At 41.8% G+C, this 21884-nt stretch overlaps 2 long non-coding RNA genes across 2 annotated transcripts in view; one reads left to right on the top strand and one right to left on the bottom strand.

Moving 5' to 3' along the window:
- The first annotated feature begins 296 nt into the window (after window positions 1-296).
- LOC128850560 (uncharacterized) overlaps window positions 297-21884 on the top strand; it is a 74244-nt gene continuing 52656 nt past the window's right edge. Inside the window, exon 1 of the long non-coding RNA XR_008448007.1 lies at window positions 297-341. This is a non-coding gene — a long non-coding RNA (uncharacterized LOC128850560). The remainder of the gene's footprint in view (window positions 342-21884) is intronic.
- LOC128850559 (uncharacterized) lies at window positions 3426-17794 on the bottom strand. The gene is made up of 3 exons (XR_008448005.1): window positions 17341-17794; window positions 15472-15521; window positions 3426-4036 (listed from the first exon to the last, which is right to left on the bottom strand). It is a non-coding gene; the product is annotated as an uncharacterized LOC128850559 (long non-coding RNA).

The following is a 21884-nucleotide window of genomic DNA, read 5'->3' as shown; positions in this document are numbered from 1 at the left end:
TGCTGCTGCTACCAGGAGGAATAAAGAGTCACCTAATGATAGCATCTTGTAATACTTCTGCATGCTGTCCTTCCTCCATAAATGTTACACTTTTACCCCAAAACGCAGGCTTTCTGGCACAATTTGCATATGGGGAAAGTGAGTTGTGGGCCTGCAGAACTGGCAGGTCCAGAAAGGGTAGGTCTTGTAGGTCGTTCTTGAGACACATATTTGCTAAACCTTTATGAGTGTTGAAGTTTTATACTTCTATTTCTAATTGATGCCTACTATTTTTATTTTGAGACACCTGTTTTTGACTGCATGGTGCTTCCTGCCTGTGCCTGTGGTGGTTCTGCATGAAGGTAAGTCAGGATGGCATTTGTGTTTGCTTAACTGATAACAAAATACATCCATCTGTGATTTCAGAGTACTTTAGGAAAAATCAAACTGCATCCAAATGCATCAGTTTTGTCACTCCCCACCCAAAGCAAACTACTATTTATTGAAGATCCTGGTTTATCACTGCAAGGTTATTAGGATTCCCAATCTGTCAGTGTGTTTGTAGGTCTCTGAGATGTGGAATCTTCTTTGTTGTTTAAATACATTGCTTTCTACAGATTTGCTAATCTTGAAAGAAAGCACTGATATGCTGCTGTGTTGGATTGGTTCACAGCCGAGGCACTCCATCCAGCATGCAAATGTGTGGAAATGTTTTTGCCCTCTGGCCAGGAGTGCTGTGTCTAGCAGCCTGACACCCACAGTGAGCTCAGCAGGTGCTAAGCACAGGGCAGGTGTACCATATGCCATATGGTCCACTTAGTGTAGTGTATCTTTAAGTCCTTTAAATTACAGACCAGGTGAGATAAAGCAAGTAAAAACATGTGCAGGGAGCAAGCTGGGGAGCATATATCAATAACACAGAAGTTGTTCCTTATCCTGTAAAACAACAGGGAGAAGGGAAGTAAACCCAGGCTTGTCCATTTCGCTGCAAAAAGGTTGTGGTGTTGGAGTTTTTGGGAGGGTGGCTTGTTTGTTCCATTGCTTTGAGAAGAAGCTATGCAACAGACCTTTGTGAAAGCAAGACATGCGACAGTTACTTTTCAGATGCTTAGTCTTTGGGAACAACTGCTTGTAGAAATCAATAGAATTCCCATTTAATGATTAGCCAGAAGACTGGTGAGAGGGATATATCCGTACTTTAAAATAATCTACGTGGGAAAACAATGAAACTACATGAAACACTTTAAACTGCATAAGGTTTTTACGTATCCTCAGAACAAGATGTGAGTTTGAAAGTGAATTTCCTTAGGAAACTTCTCTGTGTTCTGACAGGTGCTAAGGTGGAGCAGAGATATGATTTTTGTAAAGTTACGTGTACCATGCTACATGTCAAGAGGCAAGCACATTTATATGACTAACTGGTGTCTGTAACTACTGTGTTTGCTAGCTCAATTGTGGCAACTGCACTGACAACTTACCGCAGTATTGTGCAATTTGTCATTTATGTCCATGTTTGCCATTGCTGCAGGTAAAAGTCTGGCATGAAAATGTGCTTGTGTTTGCACAGGTGTAATTATGTCTTGCATTTTTATGGTCCTAAATAACTACCTTTTACTTCATTTTAATGTTAAGCCATTGTCCCTTGCACATTAATGTAGCGAGATCACCAGCTACACACTTTTATGTCTGTCCTTGCTTTACTTTAAAATGTCTGTCCCCCCTTGCCATACAGGGGAAAGGGTAAAATGGTTATGTGTAGGTCTGTTCTCCCACTCCAGATTGTTTATGCTGCTCTCTCCCCAGGACAAAACATTTCAACTGACTGGTGTGTAAAATAGGAGAGCATGTGAACCACGCGCCAGGCTACTGGAGGCCTGTCTCTTTCGTATTCTGTAATTTTGCAGAGGATTGTTTCAGCAGTGAAGGTATAATGCAGCTGTCCAGGGAGTCCTGCCCTTTGAAGCTTGGTGTTTCGTTCTGAAATCAGCTAAAGTTCAGCTCATACGTGTGCGGAGCCGTGGCAGGGGGAGGGCAGGGGTAGTTTTTTTGACAATGCCGCATTTCAGAGCACGTGCTGCCAACTGTTGCCAAAAGGCACATATACGTAGATATTACTTCTCCTCGGCCTCGGCGCTGCCTTCCTTATTGTTCAGTGTGGGCAGGCGGCAGGCTCCAGCTGACAGCTGTGCATTGCATGTATCGCTAACAGCTGCCTTTTCCTGTGGGGAAATTAAAAGATTAGGGAGATGTGGGCACGTGCTGGCTTCTGGAGATGGAGACAATGCTTGATTTAGGGTGGAACTTGTCTGCAGTGGCCGACAAAGGAGGTAGGCTGGAGGAAGGCAAAGGGTCAGAGGGGTTCTTGCTTTGGGAGAGACAAAAGACGGGAGGAAGGAGAGGAGGAGGAGGAGAAGTGAAAAGCGCCTGCAAGGGGGCTCTGAAAAGGCCGCCTCGGTCCCGCAACAGCTGCTCCTGCACAAGAAATTTGAGACGGTCCTTTCACAAACACAACGGCTGGCGGAAGAACAGGGAGGCCACACTTTGCCAAAATTGAATTGTTTGCAATTGAAAAGAGGGACTGAGAGCTCCTAGTGTTTTTAAAGGTCTGTACCTAGAGGACTAAGAAATGATTAGTCAAAGTACATCACAGAACAGAAGAAAAGTGTGCCACAGACTAGAGGGGGAAGGAAATCCCTGCACTGCTATTAAAAGTTTATACAACAGCTATTCCCCACAATAAGTGATACTGAAGAAAGCATCTATGCCTGTATGCATGTATATATGTATCTACTGTGGCGTTTTGCCAGGCTGTCTGCTTTGAGCTGAATTCTAGTTTGATGGTACAGTTGGAGCAGTCTGTTTGATATTATGATGAGTTGCACCTCCTTGAGAAATGAAAATGCTGCTCACATCAGAAGTCAGCAAAACCATGCTATGTGTGCTGGTGATCTGCCTTGCCATGAAATCACTGCCCTAGATACTGCTTGTGAAAATCCCCACCAGGGTGGGCAATTCAAAGGTTTTATTAATACTTCTGTCTTGAAAAAAAGTAGAAAAGACATACAGGGAATGGAGATGATTTCACAAAGGAAAGGCACCTTAGACCATCACCTCTGTTCCTTCCCAAGGTCAGGGTATAGACAATCTATGTTAAACATTAACATTTATAAATGACAAACAGGTATCGACATTGTCTTTTTTCAGAAGTTCCTAGCTAGTCAGTAGAAACTGGAGGATACCAGTGCAGTGAGGTTTACCGTCATCCTCTTCCTCCATTCTGGTTTTGGGCTGGACAGTGCTCAAATGCTACTTTGAAATCTGCAAGAATATGTTTACTGAATTTTTTGAGACTGTGGTGAACATCTTTTTTTAAGGTAAATCTCTGCAGGACCCTAAAGCTTTCTGCAACAGAGTCAGCAGGGTTTGCACAATTCAGTGGCTGTTATGTGGTTAGCTTCCCCATGGATCCTGTTGTGGTCAAAGAAGGAAGTAACTGAAACGGATTATGCTGAGTGTGAGAGAGGAAATTAAAGAATGTAGGCCAAACAGCAAAAGGACAAAAATGATAGGGAATTTATGATTGCTTTGCGCTCTTATGATTACTTTGCACATTGACAAGAGAAAAAAGACAGCATAGAAGCGGTTAATGATGGCCCTTTAGTCATTGACACAACTTCAATTAGCTGAGGTAATTTACTTGAAGAAGTCTGTGGATCTTTAGATACGAAAGAGTGGCTGAACTGGAGTGAGTTCGCAGCTCATGGTCATGTTCATGGGCTAGTTGTTGACAAGGGCAGCTTCTTAGCTCTGGTTTGTGCCACGCAGAGAGGAAGGTTTGGCCCCCCTGGCAGTCCGCCCTGCCCCAGCAGTGATTTTCTGCCCTCACTGAGTAGAAGGACACTAGGCAAGGTGCAGACTGGTTTGAACTGTTGAATCACACTGATACAAAATGCTGCTTTTAAGAGTGGATCTTGGACGGTCATCATCGTGATGTAGTGTGACACCTTCAAGGTAGACATTTTTGTAGTTATCACTTAGAACAGGATTCCAGACCTGCCTAGGATGTAGAGAAAATACTGTCATAAGGGTAAGATGTATATCACATTGAAAAATACTGCGTATGAGGACAAAAATGTCTTTGTTTCATGGGATTGCCAGCACATTTTTTCCTATTAGATAGAAGTATTACCTTTATTTACAGCATACATACAAGATCCTGTGGTTGCATATTAGACTTTTCTGTTTTTTTGTGGAAAGTTTCAATATAGATTAACTCAATAAAAACACATACATTTTTTTTTTTACTAGGATTATGCTATTTTTTTTCTAAATTATTTTAAACCTGTCCAAAGGTAAAAAGTCAGATTGGTGCTAAAATATCAGAGGAGCTATATTCTACCTAAGCATTATACTCTTCTCCCCAGAAAACAAGGGCAAAAGTTTGGATGATAAAATAACATGAAATCATGTCTGAAAAATGTAATATAGACTGCATAAAAATGTGCTAACAATGGAAAAAATGATGCACTGGTAACACTGAATATACATTTTGATTTTGTTTGAACTAGAGATGCAAGGATGTTCTTCTGTAATTATGTAGCACTGCCTTCTCTTTGGCCAAAAAATTACAGTGGGTGAAACATCAGTGATGGCAGTGGAAACAATCCAGTACAAAACAGGTGTAAAATGGCAATGTGAGCCCCAGTCACTGTGCAGTAAAACTTGAAATACTTTTGGGCATACAACACAGATGTCAAATTAATCCTTGGCAGTTTGCCAAAATCACAAGTATGTCAGGTGGTTGTCATAGGAACTAAGGGAGTATATCTACAGTTGCAAACAAAGAACTGTAGTTAATAGTTCAAGAAATTGCAAGGTTAATCTTCATGATGTTAAACTAAGACAATACTGAGCTTACTACACTTCTCAATGTTCTGGCTAGACAGATATTTACACAGTGTATATTCACACTTCCAGGTATTTACACAGTGTTCATGTGCTAGTCTGTTTCTGAGTACAGAAAGGCAACTTCTCAAAAGTGTGAAGTAGCAGCCAGTCTTCTACAAAACAATAGGAAGAACAGAAAAGCCTGCATAAACACCACAAGCTGCAGAAAGGACAGGAGACTGAAGATATAGTGCCTTCTGAAAACAATAATCTGGTTTAGCAGTGAATGTCAGAAAATGCAGTTCACCTAATCATAGAATCATAGAATGGTTTGGGTTGGAATGGACCTTAAAGATCATCTAATTCCAAACCCCTGCCATGGGCAGGGACATCTCCCATTAAGTCAGGCTGCCCAAGGCCCCATCCAACCTGGCCTTGAACACCTCCAGGGATGGGGCATCCACAAACCCCTGGGAAACCGGTGCCAGTGCCTCACCACCCTCATTGTGAAGAATTTCCTCCATATGTCCAGTATAAATCTGCCCCTCTTCCATTTATAGCCATTCCCCTAGTGCTATCACCGCTAGGTTGGTTGGACAGGACTTGCCCTTGGTGAAGCCAGGCTTGCTGCGACTGATCACCTCCCTGTCCTCCATGTGCTTTAGCATAGCTTCTAGGAGGCTCTGTTCCATGATCTTCCCAGGCACAGCGGTGAGGCTGACAGGTTGGCACTTCCCAGGGTCATCTTTTCTACCCTTTTTAAAATGGGCATAGTGTTACCCTTCTTCCAGTCACCAGCGACTTCTCCTGATTGCCATGACTTTTCAAATATTGTGGAGAGTGGCTTGGCAACTGCATCAGCCAAATCCCTCAGGACTCTCAGATGCATCTCATCAGGTCCCATAGACTTATATATGTTCAGATTCTTCAGGTGGTCACGAACCTGATCATCCTCTACCGTGGGAGGGGCTTTACCCTCTTGCTCCCCATCTTGTTGTCCATTGACCCAGGAGGTGTAAGGAGAGCAGTTATCAGTGAAGTCTGAAAAGGCACTAAAATATTTGAAAAATTTGTGGAGTGCCTCAGCCTTCTCCTCCTCTTTTGTTATGAGGTCACTATTTTCATTCACCACTTGGGGGGTATTTTCTTTGACCTTTCTTGTCTGATACCTTTCCTGTCTTGTACCTGCAGAAGCTCTTGTTAGTCTTCACTTCCCTTGCCGAGTGCAGCTCCAGCTGCACCTTGGCCTTCCTGACTCCAAAGCTTACACAACTGGGCAATATCTCTATACACTTTCCACGTTCCCTGTCCCTGCTTGCACTGCCTTTGCGGTTCCATCTTGCTCTTCAGTTTGACCAGTCGGTCTTGACTCAGCCATGCTGGTCTCTCCCCTTTCTTGCCTGATTTCCTACATCTGAGGATGGAGTGCTCTTGCAGTTTATGGGAAGTATCCTTAAATATTTGCCAGCCCTGTTCTGCTCCCTTGTCTCTGAGGACCATGTCCCAGGGGGTCCTACTGACTAACTGCTTGAGGAGCTGGAATTCTGCTTTCCTGCTTTAAGGTCCTGACTATACTCCCCATTTGCCGCATATCCCTCAGGACCTTGAACTCCACGAGTATGTGATCACTGCAGCCCAGGCTGCCTCTGATCTTGACATCACTGATAAGCTCACTTTTATTGGTGATCACCAGGTCCAGTATTGCACCCCCTTGTGAAGGGGAGTCTGTTACTTGGGTTAAGAAATTATCTTCAATGCACTCTAGGAGTCTCCTGGATTGCCTACTGCTTGCCGTGCTACTTGACAGCATGTGTTGAAGCCCCCCAGTAGGATGAGGGCTTGTGAGCCTGAAGCCTCCTGTAGCTGTAGGAAACAGGCTTCATCATTAGGCTCTCCTTGGTTAGATGTCCTGTAGCATACACCAAGCACAAGGTTCCTTTCACTGCCTTTGTCTTTTATCCTGACTCACCAGCTTTCAACCTGTCCGTGACTACTCTTCAAAGACAGCTCTTCACACTCTTTCCATGCCCTGATATAGAAGGCAATGCCTCCACCCCTCCTTCCCAGTCTGTCCCTTCTGAACAGCCTGTTGCAATCGATAACCACGATCCAGCCATGGGATTCGTTCCACCAAGTTTCAGTAATGGCAACTGGATCATACTTTTCTAGGGGCATGGTAGCTTCCAACTCCTCCTGTTTGTTGCCCAAGTTGCATACGTTTGTGTAGAGGCACTTCAGCTGCACTGTTGGCTGCATCACCTTCTTAGGTGACATGTAGGCATGAAATGCAAGCCCAAAGCCAAAACCTTTGGAACAACTTGATTTTGGAACAGAAACAAAGGAGATTGCTGTTCTTACCAGTTATCTGTATACATCAGATTAAGACCCTCAGTACCAGCATTCTGTATTCAGCAGTGAAAGAGAGTGAGATGTGAAAAATGGAAACTAATTAATTAATATTTTAGAATGACTGACTACCAATTATTCTTTTTAGAAGAAGAACAATGTCCAAGATAAGACTTTTCAAGCTGCAGACTGGAACCAATATACACATTGTGTGGCTAAATACTGTGGCTCATGTCCAGAAGCGTGTTCAGCTGCTTAAGTCTCTTTGAAATATGAATCTCAAGGCCCTAGATCACTTCTTTTCTTTGTTACCAGGGCTGACCATCATCCTACGATGAACTGCAACATAATCCCTGTTCTGATATCTTCAAAATGTACTGTTGAATCCTTAACTGTATTTTTTTTTCATCTCTAAAGATAGTCTCAGGCTCCATGCATATCAGATTCAGATTTAAGGAGTCTGAGGTGATAACTGTATTCACCATACAATTTTTCCTTCATGTGCTAGTGCTTGAGGAAGGTAGGGAAGGATTTGTGCAACATGAAGTTAATTTTCTGGTAGTCTAAGTTTACTCCTTAATAGATGACATTACTGCTACAAAAAGCCAAAGCCCTGGTAATTAGGAGCAGACAGTTCTTTACAATGTGCTGCAGAGGCAGCAGCAGTTCATCACTGACATTTGCAAATTGTGGTACTGTGTGCTCCTTGCACAAAAGGCACAGCTGCCTGCAGATAACATCAGTTCAGCAGCAATGGTGTCCCATTTGTTTTCTCTCTCTCTCTTGCTGTCTCATTTGGGGAGCAGGTGAATATCAGCTGGCTCAATCTGCTCGACCTCCGGGGCTGGTCCTCTGGGAGGCACAGCTTATGGGTATGAGCAGCAATGCACTTGTTTGCCTTGCTGCTTTGGGCAAGCTTAGCCCAAAGGGTATTTCTTCTCACCTTAATTTTAGCTCTGGAGAGCTGTGGGAAAAAATTGCACACACTTGTACAGACCTTCCACGAGAGTCTCACGGATTTATATTATTCATACTTGCAAACATCTGCAATCCTGGGCTGAGTTTTTATTAGAGCTAGGACCATAAACACTGTATCCTTCAATGGTGGCTGACAAGGCAGTGAGAATTACTTAATGGGTGGTCTTCCCCGGCTTGTGCATATTGACAGATATAGCACAATGTGACACTGTGTCTTGTTATGTGGAATTTCCCTAGTATTGCGTGGTTAATTGTGATAGCCACATGTATGGAAACCTTGCACGCTTTCCATCCCTTGTACTTTCCATCTTGAGGATAACATGGAAAGTCAGAAAACAGACCTATGATAGGAATGCAAGTTGCAACATTTGTGTTACTGGCAGTTAAAATTATTCTGTTTTCCAGCTGCATTTTTACCTGTTTGGCATGTTGTACAGGAGGAGTTGCCCTCATGACAAGAGAGCAGCAAATGTTCAAAGCAATCTTGCAGAACAGAAGGTTCTTAAAAGTGAATCTACCCCAGTGCTACGTTGCGCAGCATAGGCAACAGGAAAGAGTGCAGAAGGGTAGGTGGCAAGACTTCTTTATCTGCAGCATTAATTACACATGCATGGCCATGTTTGATGAATGGCATCAGGCTGGTCTCTATTGTTCCATGGGAGGGAACAGATTGCAGGTTGGGACCCTGGGAGTAGGTGAGAACTTTTCCCCTATGCTGACTTTACTGGATGTTGAAAAGTTGTGTGTTACTTGACATCAAATGCTACTGTGGATTTTAACACTAGTAGCTTCTTTCTTTAAATGTCTGGAATCCAGAGCCTGGCCTGAGGCCAGAGCAAACTAGCCCTTAGGGATTTGCTGCCAGGGCAGTGAAGGGCACAGGATGAGGACTGGTATAGGACAGCCCCAGCCCTGTGGCCACCGGCCCACTCGCTGCCACACTCTTGCGATGCATGCTTGTAAACTGCAGACTTAGTTAAGCACTTCTGACTGTGCAGTAAGGTATCCTGTGCTTTGAACAACCGCTATCAAAAATACTTCGTCAGTGACTCCAGGAAAGCTCTGATGACTCAGCTTCAGTGGGAACTAGCTAACTAATGTTGCAACTACGACAAGCATCACTGTATGTGTAGTATCTCCTTGAACTTGCCGCAGGGAGAACTACCCAATTCTACCCGATCAAGGATAAGGAAAAAAACATCTCAGAGAAAAAACACGGTGAACAGCACCTAGCCTGTAAGAAGCAATAGCCAGTTTACTTATAAAACAATGCACGGGTATTGCACATGGAAGTGATAAATCATTCTAGGTGAGATATGCATTAAGCTTTTTGTGACTTTTCTCACAAAAAATCCCAGTTACTGTATGAGCAAGGGGAAAAAGGCTTGTATTTAATACCAAAGTCTAAAGAATGAGTTTTTCTACTTCTGGATCAGATAGCATAGGTTTTTATGTCTTGTGGCAATGTGAGAATAATCTCTGGGCACTGCATTGCATTATTACTTGTTCCCAGACAGAGTAAATGCTTGTTGCTTGAAGGCACTGGCTTTGATTGCCAGCTATTCCCTAAGTGATATTTGTGACATGCTTTTGTAAAAAAGAGTTTAAAGTGTGCTTATACTGTCTTGAAATTCCTCACATTTTCAATGAGAAGAATTGCTCTGAATTTCTGAGCTCAGGAGACGCTCTAGACTGGAGGAAAATTATGTTTTCTGTCTGGGAGAAATGCCACTGGAGTAAAACCAGGTTTCTTGGTGGTTATCCTGGTCTCATATGATCCATTGGATATTTAGGTTAAGCCACGGGTTGAAATTAGAGACATCTTGGGAATGTCCCTGCAAGTGTGGTGAACTGAAAGAGGCCTTAATTTTGTTACTGTGATGAGGAACTTCTGGACTTGTACTGGTAAATGATCAACCCACGAGGCTTACCCTAGAGACAGTGAAAGCAGAAGTATTTGAAGAGAGTTCTAGAAAGCTAAAAGCTAATAAACGGCTACATGGTTGAATGTCACCTTGCAAAATTCTTATTTGTGACAATCCTCATTAATAAGATGTTTATTGCTTAATAGAAGGTGGTTATTATTAATTTTCAAATCTTAATATTGAAAAAATACGGCATCTCAGCTTAAAGAGTAGCACTAATTCATGTGGCAGTCCTTATATATCTATTTAGAGCTGTGAGGTCCTTTTTGTTTTAGCCTAAACTGAGCCACGTATTAGTTTCTTATAAGTACAGATATATTTTTCTAGTAATGCCTAACCTTCTGTCACTATGTATTTTATGGCAGCAATATTGTACTCCATGCTTACTGCATTAGGGCCAGCTCATGTGGTGGCTCAATGAAACTGATTTGAAAATTTATTAGTATTTGGTGACAAAATTCTAATTCTGATGCAAACATCAGGTTTTCCCTCAGGTGTGTTTACCAGAACCTTCAGGAAATGTGTGTGTCCAAATTTACTGTAGCATTTACATATGGAAAAAGTTGTACATGAGACACACCACTGGGCTGCACCACTAGGGTTTTGCATAAGGGGATTTAAGAGGAGGCAGGAAGAAAACAGTTTACATTGTGATAAAGAAAACAACTCTGTAATTCATAGCTCTTAAATTTGGATAAATGTACTGGGAAAGACCAATAAAATGGTTTTGATTACTTTTTTGTGCTGGAGAAAGGGACTCGGCGTGATATAAGTCCCCTGCATCCTCTAAAACACGTGGGGGTCATTTCTTTCATGAGTCTGAACAATGTGAGGCCTCAAGTGCCTTGTGAGTGCTGTGGCTGGTGAGTGAGTTAGCTCCGCATAAAGATGCTGGAAAACCCCAGTTTCTATATCAAGTTAAATTTGACTCCTTGGGTGAGCCTGGGCACTTGGCATGGGCTCAAGGGACTTCCCATGGGAAGGGACAAACATCTGCCTAGGTGCTGCGAGGCTGGAGGCTTGCCCAAGGTTTTCTACCTTTTTTTTTTCTGTGAGTGTGTCTCCTAATAAATGAATATACATGTGCATATTCTGATTCCTACCCTCACTCCTACCCTGGGTCAGGTTCAATTTTTTTTAAAGGGAAATATTAACAGTTTATTTATAAGCATGAACTTTAAGGTGTTTCTTTCTATCAGTTTGCTCTCATTTCTCCAAAAACTAGGGTAAAAAAAGAAAAAGAGGAAAAAAAAGGAAAATGAGGAAAAATAGAAAATAAGGAAAAAAAAAGAAAGCCAGTACAGAGCTCTCCCAACCTGTGCAGTGCTTAGAATGAAATTTCTCTCCTTGCTGGTTTTGTCAGAGGCAAGAACTTTTGTCTGCATTGTCCTAGTCCTGCTGCAATGTTATTTTTTACCTCTTTTTTTTTTTTTTTTTTTCCCCCTGCAGAAGCTTAATTACAACTGGAAAACACTGTATGTTACTCCATGAATTGAGGGGTGAGTGAAGGAAAGGAAAAAGGAAGATGGAGAAAGCTTAGAAGAAAAGACACAAACTGTCCTGGACAGTTTTGGCCCACCATTGATCATGCCATCATTTGCAGTGGGCCCCAGTGACCAAACACATTGGCTACATTTCACATTTTTTTATGAGTTGGCAGCAATTTTGTGTAGTCCCTATTCTCGCATGTCACACTGGTGCAGTTGGACTCTAAATGTTCACTTTTTTGTTCCTAACGTTATTGATGCTTATATACAGGAAGGCAGAGTGTATGTATATTTAGTGAAGTGTGCCTGCAGCTGAGCAGAGGAAGGGAGGAAGAATGACTTGTGGTTACTGTGCACCACTGACTTTTGCAAGAGCCCTGCTTTGCTGCTGTTTGCCATTAAACACTGGGCTTCCTTTCATTCAGCAGGGCTCTTACAAGTGCCCTTTGCCTACAGCGTGTGCTAACTTTTACCTCTGCTCTGCAGAAATCCTTCAGACTGCTTCTGGGTTTAGCTCCAGAAAGAACTACAGTTAACCAGTATGGAGCACCTGCTGGGGGAACTGTGTAGATGCCCTGGGGCTGTAGTGGCAGTCCAAGCTAGAGTACAGGAGGAAAAAAGCAGCACAAGCTGTTGTGTCAGGGTGCATATCCTGAGCCATTGTCATAACACATGTATACACCCTAGAGGAGTGGAAGAACAGAAACTGTAAAACCGGTGGTGGTAGGGAAGAGCGATTGCATGCGTACACTTGGTAAAGTGCGTCAGGCATAGAAGCTGTAAACATTATTTGACTACAACTACATGCATACTATGAATACGTTATGCCTTACAGCAACTTGAGCAATGATTTATCATTAATTACCATTACAGATCACTTAGCCAACTTCACTGTTCGCGATTTTGTTCTAGAAAATATATGTATCTGGGAATTCCCTCTTTTCTCCAGAATAGTGCTGACATTGCCTTCAGCAGCTCAAATTGTTCCTCCTTCAGCTGATCCATATACTTTCCTGTGAACTTGAAAGTCTTGTTTGGTGACAGCTTTGTTTGGCTGAGCCTCAGGCCTTGCAGTGGTACAGTTTTGCAGCATGTTGGGTGTTGCTTCCTATGATGGATTGCGTTAGCCACTTCTGTGGCACACCACACCACACCCTGTCTAGCCCAGGGGGACAGTCAAAGCTGGGGGCCATGAACAGCAGCCTCTCTCACTGCAGCACTTCTTATGTTACCCAGGATAAAAATGGTGTCACATTAATCTGTGCACATCAGAAATTGCAGCTTGAGCTCTCACTAGGCAGTGTGTGCAAGCCTGTTCTGTTGCTGAAGGTCAGCATAGTGATGTTTCTGTTCCAAATTTTTTTCTACAGTTGGAAGATCTGCTATATCTAAGCTCAGCTGTAGCCCTCTTTCAATATGAGTAATGACCATTCTCACCAGGGTTTGCTGGTATATCCCGATTAGTGTTAAGCTTTTCTCAGGCAGTGCTGTTTGCCAGGGTGGGTGGGGTAAGAGCTGTCACTGCAGCTTTTCTTAGTTATTTTTGGGAGACAGGATTGAAAATAGGTGAAGGTTCATGGCTGGACTGAACCCCTGTGGCTGAACCTCCTCTTTCATGATGTCAATATGTGTGAGTAAACCTTGTGGTGGTGCAATCAGAGTATGGGTGGGATCTTGGATGCTCTAGGATTTACTGACAGGTGGATCTGAATCCTGGCCCAGGTAGATAAGAGAGGAATTTTTAGCCTCCACGTGGGATAGAGGCTGCAGAGCATGGCAATGAGTGCATCTGCCCCACAGCAGGGGAAGCTTGTGACTCATTTTTGCAGGTGCTGTGATCAAGGGCAGCAGGACCCCAAAAAACGATGGTTTGTTCTGGATTGCATTTGCTTCTGGAAAGATGCTCAAAGCTCTGAGTCAGATAAATGCAAACTTGGTCTGGATTTTAAATCAACTTGTATTATGTATAATGATACTTTTCCCAAACCTTTTTTGTTCAGCCATGATGAACTGACTAGAAAACCAAGGAGAGGCTTGAGGAGAGAGATTGCAAGAAGAAGGAATGGTGAGGGATGACGGCTTTATCCTAGTAGAGCAAGGACAAAAGCAGGGACACTGGCCAAAAAGCAAATGTATGGAGTACCAGTTAAGCAGCTGCGGGCATGCAAAAACAAGGAGACTTTTCCATGCCTAATTAGGACAATGTAGAAATTTTCCTCTTTTCATTGCTCCATTTACTACTTCTGAGCCTTCCTGTTTCTGCAATAAACTCAAGACCAGTGTGACCCCATGAGGAAGGTCTCAACCGGAGATGGAGAAGGGATAGAACTATCCACAGCCTCCAGGGAAAACCCCAGACTTTGAGCTTTATTAGTAGAAAGGTGGAGGCTGTGGGTAGATAAAAGGAATTGCATGTTATAGAAGATTCTTCTGCTGTTAGGTAGTGGGTAAGGAAAAGAACCACAGCATCTATCTTCTTCCATAGAGGTAAGCATAGGGAATAGGGATATCAGAGTGGGCAGAGAGGCCCATGATGGAGACAGGGAAGAAAGAGGGTCTGGATGACAAGTTTAGCAGCAGAGGTATGGAGAGGTCCTTGTGTTTACCTATTTAAGTACAGCAATATCCAAATCTCTCAGGGAAGATATTAGAGAGAGGTTTGGAAAGGAAGGGTGAGGCAGGTTAGTTAGTCATCACTGCAGTCAATGATTGGTGATAGCAAAGCTTTACTAATCCCACACAGACAGTATCTACCATGACCTTGATATCTCCCTTCCTGTCCAGGGCTGCCCCACTGCTGGAGAGCCATTGCTCAAGGGACTTTCCCTCCCAGATGATGGCTGTGTAACAGGGGACAAGTGGATGGAGGAAACTCCAGGCCATTTTTCTGTCTGTACCAAAGTGCCCCATGCTTGCTTTCGTGGTGCAAGGAAGTTGAATATGTAGTGTAGGTGCAATGCACTGGGGAGAGAGGGGCTGAGGCCATGGCCAGCCAGGAACCCTCAACCCTTCACAGCCTCTGCCCTGACCCTGTATATCAGAGTGCAGGTGTTTTTTTGGATTATATGTTTGGGGGTTTTTTTTGTTATAATTCTATCAAGTATTTAATTTGCAAGATAAAGTGGTGTAGTGTCTCCAGATTTTCCTCCTAAGAGATATCTCTTTGCACCAGCAAGGCGGTTTGATGACCTCAAGGCTCCTTCATGCAAGCCTCAGGCTCTGCTAACTCCTGTGAAATTAAAATGACGAGGGGAAGGCTGTGTGTGGGGTAAGGTAATGGGCTGTGTTGAGAGTTTCTGAAAGCAGCTTCACCAGCAGCAAATCTTTGTAAAGTTTTCTGTACAGTTTATGGCTGCTAATGAGTTAACACAACAGCACATTTTTTTTAAAGCAGATGAGGACAAACTTGTTCAATCTCCAGGGTATAGATTGCTTTGCCAGTTGTCATGTGTTCCAAGGCAGCAGAGTGACTTGAACTGTGTTAGCTAATATATTAATCATAAATTAGCTTCAAGAGAGAGAGCGTGGTTGGCAAGGAATAGTCCTAGTTTGATCACATCCTTATCTTTTCAATTCACCAACACCAGTGCAAACTGAGGAGGATGTTTATAAAGCAGGCAGTATCCTCTGCTTTGTGCCCCAAAGTGTTAGTACATCACAAACACTTTTTAAGCGAAATGCCAGTTTGAGTCAGACATCCAACAGTGAGGCATTCATCACCTAGGTATACCTTGTGATACTATTATTTGTAGCTGGAAACACTAGTGATTTAATAATAGGTAACGGTTGCTGTGATCAAATTAAAAAAGCACTGTAATTTTCTCCAGAATACTTGGTTGCAATATCATTTTCCATCAACATGTTCGTACCTTTTCCAAAGTTAGTATGTCTTCATTTTCCTTGTTTCTGTGTAATAAAGCTGTAGAAATAAACAAATACTGAATGCATAGGTATATTTGATGGTAGCCAATATTTTACAAAGTCACTGTAGATTTTAAATTACATAAATAAACTTCTCCTGTTATGCAAAGCATGGCTTGATGAAACATTTAAGATTGAACTAAATGTTCAGTGCTAAGAAATGTCAGTCAAAGCACTGATTTTAAGACACAGTTTCTTATGTAATTATTTTAATAAGATGAAACTAGAGGTTCCAGCTGAAGACTAAGCTTTTATCCACACTACACAATACTGGAGTATTGTCTCCAGTATTAAAGGCTGCTTAGTTCAGTGATGCAAAATATTCCAGATGTGCTAAAGGTCATTTTGAGCTGCTTTTTTTCAAGATATAGGCTTATCTTAAAGTGTACCTACCTGGGAAGCTTAACTATAACTCAGAGCAAAACCAATAAAAATTCCAAGGAGGCCAGCTGAGAGACGGTTTGAAGAGGTTAATTAATGTGTCTTAAGAAGGACACCTTTCCCCTCCTGCAGTGGCAGAGTAATAGGCTGTCAATGTGGAATCATGGACTTCATTATTCTGTGGAAACCTCAGTTATCATTGCACAAAAACCAGAAAGGTGCTCTGTAGTAGTACTGAGACTGAATTTGTAATAAATAATATTTATAATTCTCCAAGGCATCTTAAAAGGTACTAGGTGTATCCTTGCATGAGATTTTAAATTCTGCATTTCAGACAACATTGAAAAGTATCAACAATAGGGCTCCCTTTTACCTTTGAATACCCTTTAATGGTTTGGAGTGAGAGTCTGCTTACATGAATCATAGGAGTGCACATCTCTCAAACTGTTGTTACAGGTTGTGTAGAGATCTGGCTGCAACTGTACTATTGATTCATACCCTCTTCTTCCCTTATAGTGGTCTATACAGTCCAGAGTCTAGGGAATTATCTTTAATGAAGTCAAAGCCTAGCTTCCAGAGTTGAATATGATGTCTATTAGAAAATGATCACCCTTGCTTTTCTAATTAATTAACTTACTGCAGTCTTTAGGAATGTGCAGATAAATGGAAGAAAAATTCACTTGGTAGAAACAAAGGCATCATGACCAGGCTCTTTTCTGCAAAAACATTCAAAAATTTATGAAGACTGAGTAAATACAACAGGTATTAACCCAATATTTTTTTTAACTCTTGCCGTGCATGGCTCTGCAAGTGTGATATTATTGCTAAAACTCTTTCAAAAATTACTAATCCAGGTCAGACTTGAATTAGCGTGCTGCATTAAAGCTTTTTATTCTCTTCACCACTCACATATCTTTTTCCATTCAACTCCCTTTCACTGTGTTTTGCAAGCTTTGCACTGTGGTTCCCTTGCTATTTTCCCTCTGAGGTGGGCCATGCCATACCTGGCCTTCATCTACTCTATTCAAATACCTTGTTAATATCATATGAACATGTTGTTGGAAGCTGCCTGTGAAGCTCTTTTCCAGATTTATTCACAAGCATGCAGCAGATACTCCAAATGATTACATAGTTGATTTCATTGAACTGCAAAATTATGGTTTTAATACAATTATTGAGTTATAATAGTTGATTATCTATGAGATGCTAACTTATAAGAAAATTACACCCCATATTTGAATTCATATTCTGTCTGTAATACCAACAGAGGAGGTCTGTAATACCAAGTGCTCAGAGGAGAGGTTAAAAGTGTTTTGTTTTGTAATGTTACAAATGAAGACCTAGTTAATTTTATGATCTGGAGTTAAACTGCTGTTGTGTCAATATTAGTGCTCTTGATCCCACTTCTAGATATGTACTAGGGGATAGTTACTCACCTCCAGTGTTGTGGAGTTGTGTTAGAGGCTTTGTGCTTTGCTGGCAGATCTCCAGGTGAACTTCTTTGCCAGCAATCAGGTTCTGCTTCTGTAGTAGTGCAAGAGTGGTATTTTAATCCCACTTTCCTGCTTTTCTTAGTGCCTACTTGACATTCTGACATACTCTGTCATTCATGCATGTGATTCTCTTCCATGTACTAGAAATATCTCCCTGTCTGCAGCTGGATGTTACAGGAACTCCCTAGGACTTTTTTCAGCGGTAGGGCCATCGTCCTTGGGACGCTCAGATGCTGGGATTGTTTGCTATGATCCTCAGTTTCCTGGGTAGGTAGTAGAAAAGCTGATGTGAAAAGCAGCAGTGTGTCACTGACAGCCACAGACCTGCCAAAAAGAAGTTAAGAACTTGCAGCAGAGTATCTCCCCACAGACAGATAATTTTTTGTTGGTTGCTTGTTGCAAAACGATCACTGCTTGCAAAACCAGCTTGTGGTGTACAGAGGTGGAAGTGTTTGACCTTGGACAAGATCTGCAAGGTCTGGACTGTGATGCCTTGCTTAATATATTAGTTGTTTCTTTAATGTCCTGAGGAAAAGAAGTACTTGTTATTGCTTGCGGCTGCTGATGTTTCCTGTTAATTTATGCCTACTAGCCACACTGTGAGAGAGCCTGGTGACATCTTCAGTTAATAAAGTATAATATTTTCAAAGGCCAAAAGTGTGTCAGCTTTAACTCAGGTTTCACTAGAGAGAAGTACTACAAGTGCTTATGTGAAGGACAAAACTTTCCAGTTATAGAAGGAAGGGAACAATATAAATATTTTTTTTGTTTTGGTGCAAGAAAGAAAGCCAAAGAAGTAGCGTTGATGGAGCAACACTGTACCCCAACTCAACATTATAACCTCCGAGGAAGGAAACCAATAATCTGTTTTTGTCCTCTGCTTTGGTGTTAAAGAGCTAGTAAAGGTTAGTCTGGGAGATTCATCTGGGACAGAAGATAGAGGGATCTGAACCACTGTGAGGACAGGCAGTAGCAGAGAAGGGCTACAGATGACAGTCTGTCCCTTCCAGGACACATTGATGTGATCAGCACAAGGATGCTCTTTCTAGGACTTGCCTTCTGGAAAGGACCTCCAGCAGCAGCTGCTACAACGATAACATTTTGCAGATTTTAGAGGCCTTTTGCCACAAGCGGAGGCTTGGATGAGGCCTTCAACAGCTAGTGTTTGTATCTCCCAGCACAGATACAGGTCCAAGTGATTTCTATTTCTGACTTTGCCAAGGTCCCTGCTTGCCTGATCCCGCAAATTATTTTTTTTCTTCACCTTCCTTGATTAGCTCTGCTGCTGAGACTTTTCTCAGCTCTTCCACCAGGCAAACAGACTTCCAACTTCATCAGTAGCCACCCTTTGAGATCTGCCTGAAAAACTACCTCTCAGCATCTCAGGGTTTCTTGTGGCACAAACAAAGCGAGAAGCCAACCCTCAGCTGGAGTGAATAAGCATAGTTTCCTCAGTTCAAGTGGACTTTGGTCATCTGAGGCTAGCTAAAGAGGTTTCTTGTTGTTTTCACCCTAGATGAGCTATTCTCTCTCTCTGCTTCTTGCTCATGGAACGTAATGGGCAAGTGCCACTGACAAGGAGACTGAGTGTATGGTGAGAGAGTGTGGCACACTGTATCTGAGTAGAATCTTCCCCACGGGTACCTCTTCTAAGGAAAAATTACTTAAGTTTCCTCAGCTGTAAACTTTGCCTTTGCATAAGTGCTGTTTTCCCACGCAAAAGGAAATGCACAAAATGAAGAAACCTCTGGTCTGGAGGCTGGGGAAGAGCAGGAAGTGGTGTTGCTAGAAGCCTGGTGAGAGATGATAGCAGAGGAGTGAAGAGCTTGACATAAATGTATTCAGTGACACACTGGTTTTATTGTTTTGCTGAGTAAGATGGCATCTCGCTGGGGTACTTCTCATGCTGAGCTCATCTCTGCAGTATCTGTGCACTTCTCTGCCTTTTTTTTTTTTTTTGAAGGCTTGAGAGAGTCCCTCTGTGAAAAGGAGAGTTGTGCTACATATACTAGTGTTGACTGAATGTGAAAGGACAGAAACACTCGAAATATTTCCAGGGTCCTGGGCTGGTGGCTGATGTAAACTCAGTAGTACTACGGCAATGAACCGTGCTGTACTCTGCAGCTGTTTCCCTGCTAGGCACAATTTATGCAGATCAGATAGAAAGTTGTGCTAATCCCTGACTTGTGAAGTAGTGAAGTGCAGTTGGCCAGGGGATTTTTTTCTTTCTTTTTTTTTCTTTTTTTTCTAAGCTGAAAATAGCAGTGGCTGTATTGGGACTATGTAAACTTTCTCAGATTTCTCTGTTCTATAAAAATCAATTCTTTTGGCTTGTGTGTCCACAGCTATAGTGAAGACAGTCTTTGCCATGGATTTGGTGGTTTGCTTGAATAAACCAAAAGGGCAAGATGTTTCAAAGTAGTGCTTTACTGAATGTGAACACTCTGGAGGAGAGAATAGAAGAGTAAAGATGCAAGGCTTCCAGAAGTGGCTTTCCTGCATAGATCTTCCATCCCCAGCAAGCAGAACCAAAGGGGTTTGTAGATGCAGGCTGACAGTATTGCAGTGCGACTTTGTTGTGTAACAAGCAGTGTTTTAAAACTGTAGCACGGGATAGTCTCTGAATGTAACTTCTTGGGAACAGATTTTGTGTTTCTTCCTTACTAACACTGCTGTTCACTCACACTTGCTCTATAAAAATCAGGCACACACCAGTCCCATCCAAGGCTGGAGGAGCATGTGAACCCAGATATGCTTAAAAACATTGTTTGAGATACAGAGAATGAAAACCCAAACCTGATGTAATTTACTACATAAAATTTTTGCAGAACCTAAAGGATTTAGTATAAATTGATAGTTTTGTTTGTGTGATGTGAGTTTGAGCTCAACTAAATTTTCAAACTACTCAAAAATTTAGGACAAACACAGCATTAAGTCAACAATTTGTGTCTTCCATTTCTTCCTTGTATATTTTTTTGCTATTTCAGATGCAAACACTGGAGTGAAGGTTACAAAATGACTCAGAATGTACCAAACAATAATAATCTAAATGCAATTGAATAACAGGGCAGAGGTGTTCATAAGTCAAACAATACTTTCACATGCACATCCAAACAAAAATATTGCAGACACAGAGACCTTGTCTGAAGGATAGAAAAAGCAGGGGTTTTTTTGTACAAATGATCAGAACAAGACCAAATCCCCAATAAAATTCAGATTATAGAGTCAAATACACAAATAGTTTCAGTACACTATGCTTTTTTTTTTTTTTCTTCATAACTCACATAGTTATCACACTTGACTTCAGGTAACTAATAGGCAGCTGCATTTGTTTTCCTCATATAGGTTTTGTTTCAATATTGCCTGCTGTGCTGCAAAAATCAACAAGTTAAGATTTGTTCTTCTCTGCAGATATCTCCCTGTATTTATTCTCCTGGTTTGAGAAACTCGAATCTAGGAAAAATGTACATAACTCTCTAATTCTGGGGGGAAGTATTTTTTGCAATCACTTATTATAATCCCTTGTAGAATGTAGTTCAAATAATACTTTGATTTGGTCTCCCACTAGATTGCAGTGGTTATTCTAATGACATTTTCAAAATATAACTGGCACAAACCCCGCCTACTATGAAGACTATTTTCTTTCAGGACACGCACTGTCTTTGGCATTTGTTAATATACATTTCAACTTGCAGATGAAATGTGTAATTACTTGGTGGAAGTCTTGCACTTGTTAGTAAACTTGTTACACTTGCACAAGTGTAGCTTGTTTTATTTTGTTGTGATCTATATTGAAAATATTTTCTTGGATAGCTGTATTTGTAGATTTTCTTTATTGAGTATATCCTTAAAGGTACATTACTTGTATAGCTTAAATGGGGGAAAAGACCCTACAGTGGCCAAGCACTTTTCTGGTAGTATCTAACTGTATCCGGCAGTCCACTTGTGGATAAGGGACAGAAACTGCAACACATTTCAAGCACATTCTATAGGGACTTTCCTGATGGGCAGAGGTTTTCTGTCATCTACTGCAGCTAGCTGAGTATTTGAAGATTGTTTAAAATCTTCCCTTTGGAGATGATGTTGCATTTGAGCTTCCTAATCTGCTGCTTCCTCTTTAAGATACCTGTTCACATCTATTTTCTTTCCCTGTAACATAGAGGTCTGTATGTAAGAAGGAGCTTTTGCTCTAGACGGGGTTAGAGCTCAAAATTTTTTCCCCCAACACCTGAAATGCATTCCATTTGCCTTTAGCCATCAGTTGAATCTTTCTGCCCATTTGGTAAAGGTAAAAAACACAGTAATGAACCTTACTGTAGGAAATGGGTGGCTGTGGTGGTGCCAGACAGTTTGTGCTCTTGCACTTTTTTTTTGAAATACCAACACCAAATAGCTTGCTGCTGCCTCCATTGTTTTCTGAATGCTGACATGGAGTTCAATATAGGATATCTTCTCTTATCAGAGGTTGGCTAAAAGTTTCTCTACAG

This window comes from Cuculus canorus, chromosome Z, assembly GCF_017976375.1.
Source record: "Cuculus canorus isolate bCucCan1 chromosome Z, bCucCan1.pri, whole genome shotgun sequence".
NCBI lineage: Eukaryota > Metazoa > Chordata > Aves > Cuculiformes > Cuculidae > Cuculus > Cuculus canorus.
The sequence above is the reverse complement of the archived record's forward strand: the minus strand, read 5'-3'. Positions and strand labels throughout refer to the sequence as shown.